Source organism: Ochotona princeps, chromosome 1, assembly GCF_030435755.1.
Source record: "Ochotona princeps isolate mOchPri1 chromosome 1, mOchPri1.hap1, whole genome shotgun sequence".
Lineage (NCBI taxonomy): Eukaryota > Metazoa > Chordata > Mammalia > Lagomorpha > Ochotonidae > Ochotona > Ochotona princeps.
This window is the reverse complement of record NC_080832.1, coordinates 34728603-34734310: the sequence shown is the minus strand read 5'-3', so window position 1 is coordinate 34734310 and position 5708 is coordinate 34728603.

Here is a 5708-nt window from a genome sequence, read left to right as displayed (position 1 = left end):
GACATGAAATACTGAAAGAGTCTTTTGAGGGGGCGTGGGAGAGAAATCTTTCATCAAAGAAGAAACACACTTTCTCCTTTGACTTAGAGCAGTCTTTCATGCAGCTAATATTGTTCTTGTACACCACATGTTTGTTTCCAAGGGTTTTTCTACCTGAGATAACCCTGTCTTTGTTCGGTTTTCATGATCATTTTTCATTTCAGGGGAAAATTGGAACACAGTAATAAGGGGAAAAAATGTGTTTTTGTACTCTTTATTATGTCTCGTCATTTTTCTGTCCTTTCCTCTGCTATCTTTTTTGTGTGTTTTGTTTTGTAAAAAGAAAAGGGAAAGCCCGTGTTTTTCATTCTCTTTGGAGGACCTTTTTTACTTCTCCTTTCTTCTATCTTTTCCATCTTGGTTGGTACTCCAAGTTTTCAAAGTTTGTCTACAATTGTTTTTAAAAGGATGCTTATTGTGTTTGTGAGAGTATTTTCTTTTTAAAAGCTTTATTTTACTTATTTAAAAATATTTATTTATTTTTATTTATTTATTTATTTATATTTGAAATGTAGCTTTGCAGAGAGGAGAGAAAGAGAGAGATCTTCCATCCACTGGTTCATTCTCCAAATGGCTGCGATTCCTGGAACTGAGTTGATGTGAAGGCAGGAGCCTGGAGCTTCTTTCCAGATCCACATGTAGTGTAGGGACCCAAGGACTGGAGTTTTGCTCCACTGCTTTCACGTCAATAACAAGGAACTGGGTCAGAAGTGGAATAGCCAGGACACAAACGAATGCCCAGGAGTGATGCTGACACCATAGGCTACAGGATTAGACTATCATATCACAGCACCAACTCCTTATTTTAATTATTTTTAAATTTTTATTATTAAAATAATTTTAATATTGTCTACATAGTTGAGAGGGATGCTCACCTCTGCGTGTCTCTAATTAGAGTGAGCAGGGTCATCGTATGGAGGAAGGTGGGATAAATATTTCAATTTTTTCTTCAGTGTCCCCAAGGAGGAAAGGGAAGGTCAGCTCCTTGCTGTCAAACCACATCAGCAACCCGAGGTGGGCAACAGTCATTTGATGATACCTTTAATACCTTGATGTGGGAAAGCATGTTATTTCAGTGGTTTTAATAGTTCTGAGACCTAATCAACTTTGTTGCACCACTGTTGCCAAAATCTTTCCCAGGTCTGTTGGCTCACCAAGTCCACTTTAATGAAGTCACAGGCCCAGGAACATGCTGCAAAGCTTGGCCAGGCGAGTGGTGCAAAATTCTGTTTCCTTTGCTCTGATAAGGTAGTGGATGTCTCCTGCTAATCTTGATGGGCTGGCTGGCTGGCATGTTTCCTGTGAGCATCTGGGCATACTGTCTACTGCACAGGCATCAGCAGCTGAAGAGGCCCATTCCTAACACATGTACTCCAAAGTCAATCTAACTATATTGGGATTTTCCTTGTGGCTGGGGTTTGAATTGCCTGGGGTGACCTCAGGCTTGATTCTTGTGTGTACCAGCCAGTGCGGGGTCAGGTTCTATCTGTTACCTGCACCAGTCAATGCACATACCAGTGGATGCAGCTCCCTGGTCAGTTCCACCCCCCTCAGTCTCATCACATACTCTGATGGGTGCTATAGCAAAGCCCTGCCCAGCCTGCGACAGGCCCAGTCTTCATGTATATCAGTGGGTGCCATGGCCTAGTTGGATTGACCACCAATTACCCTCACCAGGGCCACCACCACTAATGCTGGTTTTTGTGTGCCAGCATGTACTTTGGCCTAGTCCTGTCTGTTCCATATCCCATCTAGCTCTCATACACACCCATACATGCTGCTGCTTAGCACAGCACATCTCATGCTTAGTCCTGGCCCACACATATGCTAATGGGTGCTGAGGTTTCAAATAACTTCACCCGTCCCTATCCCTGGCTCTATGCTTACTAGTGGGAGCTGCAAACCAATAAGGGAATGCCAACAATTTCCCTGCTAGGCATGTTCACTACACCAAATCTTGTGCCTGTCGGGGGTACTATGGTCCAGTCTGGCATGACTCACATTTGGTATTGGTCTCTGTAAGCTGTTGTGGCCTAGCCTGGCTGGCCCACACCCATTCTGAATCTTGTGTCTGCCAAAAGGTACAGCAGCCTAGCCCAGCCTGGCCCACCTTCAGTCCCAGGTCTCATGCTCATCAGTGGAAGTAGCGACCCTGCAAGAGAGTCTCTGAAGTTTTCCCACCAGGCCTGCTGAAAGCCTGTGTATGTCACTGGGTTTATGACCCAGTCTAAGATGGCCTACTCTCTGTCTTGGTATTTGCCAGCAGGTGCTGCAGCCTGGCTCAGCCCGCCTGGTCTCTGGTCCCAGCTTTTGCTGGCTGGTATACCATCCAAGCCTAGCCTGGCTAACCTAGAGCCCTCATGTGAATCAATGAGTATTGTAGTTCAATCTGGCCTGACCTGTGCCCTGTCCTGGCTCTCGCTCATGCCAGTGTGTGTTTTGTATTAACTAAGCCTGACCTGCTAGCTGACCTGGTTCAAACATAGGGCAACCAGTGCTGCAGCCCATCATGGCCTGGCCTGCCCTCAGCCGCAGCTCTCATGCAGTGTGCTGCAGGAACTGCAGTCTAACATGGGAGCTCCCCAAGTTCTCCTACCAGGTCAGCTCTCAGCCCCAAATCTCGCATGTGCTACTGGATACTGTGTCCCAGAATGACATGGTCAGCCCCCAGTCCTGGTATTCCCTGGTGATTATTGCTGCCTAGCTCCACTGACTTGCATCCATTCTCACTCTTTCTCATGGTTGCTACATCTTTACCCAGCCTAGGGAACCTCCAGACCTATCTTTCCTGTGAACTTGCGGGTGCCTCAGCCTAGCTTGGCCTATCCCATTCTCACATGCACCAGGGGAGTTGTGGAGACTAGCCCAGTTTGTCCCATTCCCAAACTCAGCCCATATACATACCGAAGGGTGCTACAGCCTTGCCTAACCTGATCTAGCACCAGCCCCAGCTCTCACAATCATCAGTGGAAGCTTCAGCCTAGCGAGGGAGTTAGAGTTCTTCTACCAGGCCTTTTCCCATCCCCAGATCTTGTGTGTGCCAGCAGGTGTTTCAATATAGCCTGGCTTGGCCTATCTAAAATCTCAGCTTTCATTGGTGTTTGCTACAGTCCAGCTCAACTCTATGTAACCCACACTCTGACCTGGCTCTTGTTCATATCGGTGGGTGCTGTGGCCTGGCCTTGCCTGACCTGCCCCTAAACCCAGCCTAAACAAATGCTCAGGAGTACTTCAGTCTTCCCTGACTTTGCCTTCCTCCAGCCCTGGCTATCATATTTTCCAATGGGAGGTGTGGCCTAGCAGGGGAGTTCCCCAAGTTCCTATATCAGGCCTGCTCCCAGCCCCAGATCTCATGCATGATGGCAGGTGCCATGGCACTGCTGGGCATGGTCTGCCCTCGGTCCTGACATTTGTACATGCTGTAGAGACTGCAGCCTGGCCCTGCCAGGCTCCTCCCAGACCAGACTCCTGTGAGTATCATGTGAGTTTTGTGGTCCAACTTAGCTCAGCTTCTCAACACTCCTAGCTCTCTGCATAAACTGGTGGGTACTGTAGTCCCACAGAGGCAAGCCTACTCTTATCCTACAGAATTTGCCCCCAGATCTGACTCTATCATATGATAGTGAATGCTGCAGCCCAGATTCATGTGGCCCGCCCCCTGCTCTGATACTCTAAACCATTATATCCCAGCTCACTCACCTACCTGTGAGTGCAGTAAGAACCATGGAATTTCCTAGAAGCCATTCCTCCCCTGTCAAACATGCCCTCAGCTGCTCCTGTTCTGTGCCCCCAAAACCCCATTTCTGGGCAATGAGTAACATCCCTGCCTGGGCGCCAGGTTGGCATGTTCCACTGTCTGGTGTTCCCTGGCTTCTTCACATGGTTCCCCTCCCCCCCGAGTTTTTATTTATTTGAAAGAAAGATTTACATTGAGAGAAAGAGAGAGAGGATCTTTACTCTCCTGTTTTTCTCTCCAAATAACCAAAAGAGCAAGGCTGAGTCAGACTGAAGCAGGAGCCAGGAGCTGCATCTGAGTCTCCCACATGGGTCTAGGGATTCAAATACTTGCACCATCTTCCACTGCCTTCCCAAATATGAATAGGCAGCAGAGCAATCAGGATATGAATCTGCCCCACATAAGATGCACATGTTGCAGGCAGTGGCTTAACCATTACACGATGATGTCAGCCTTCACAGCAGAAATTTTACCTGATTCTTTTTGTTGTTGTTCTGTTTTCTTTCTAAAAATTTTATATTACTTCTTTATTATTATTATTATCATTATATGATACTCCTCCATAAGCCCAAGGATTTCCCTTACCAGCTCTCCAAGTCCTCTCCCTTCCCCATTGAGTTCCCCTGTGTTATTACAATAGTATAGTTCTTCATAAACAGTCATATGTCCATCATTGCAGGCATGGACAATGGCAGAGTCCAGCATTTAGCTGTTTCATTGGGAGTCCATCTTTGATCTGGAAGTAGAGATGCATACTGCATTGTATCCTCGTATGTGTATATGATAGTCTCCATTACTCAGTTACTATAAATTCCCTTAAATGAAAAGTCACAATAAAGAATCAACAACAGGAAGAAAAATAGAAATACACAATGCCATGAAGTAAGATATCATGTTACCGGATATGATAGTTTGCATTACACAGTTACTGTATGTCCCCTTAAATGAAAAGCCACAAAATAAAATCAACAGGAAGAGAAAAAGGAATTAAAAATGCCATAAAATTAAATAACATGCTACTTAATGACTAATGTGTCGCTGAAGAAATGAAAAAGAAAATCAAAAATCTTCTTGAAGAAAATGATTCTACTGTATACAGTGAAGAATTTAATGAGAGAGAAAGCATTTTGAAGAGATGGAACTAAAAAAGTCAAAATCCATGAGATAGTTCCTGCTGAGTTTTGTTGGTCAGATGTCTCCTATAGGCAACAAATAGATGGATATTTTCAGGGCCCGGTCTCCCAAGTGTTAACTCCACAGCTTAGTTTGTTTCTCAAGGGTAACAGGATGCACAATCTTGGCTTGATACATTTAGCCCCTGGCTTAACCACAAATTCCTGCTTCCCTGCTTCCAGTTTGTCAAGATGCCCCTGGGGAATCTTAGGAGCTGCTTCAGCATTGGAAAAACACTGGGAGGAACTAGAGAGCATAAAAGGCAGACTGCAGTTCAATAAAGCAGCATTCTCTTTGCACGAATGACCCAATGCGTGTTGTCTTCTTTGTAACCCTAGTCCCTCTGCTCGGCTCAGGGTACAAAGTGACGTGGGCATTGCAGACAGATTTTGTTATTTCTAATCCAGTCTACTATTCTATGCCATTTGATGAGTTTAAGCCATTTACATTTCGTGTTAATAAGAAGGGTTGTAATTTGGTCCTGTGATTTTAGCAATGGGTTGTTGATTGATTGATAGTCTCCTGTTATTTTACTGGGATGTTCTTCATATTCGTCTTTGGTTTTGATGGATCCTTTTCTCTGTCAAGAGAACATATTTAAGTATCCCTTGTATGGCAGGTTTGGAAGAAGTATATTCTTTTAACTTTTCTTGGAAGAATTTTATTTCCTTTTCAAAGACAAAGGAAAGGTTTGCTGGGTATGTTATTCTGTGCCGACAGTTTTTTGCTTTTAGAATCTGGAATATGTCTCTCCATTCTC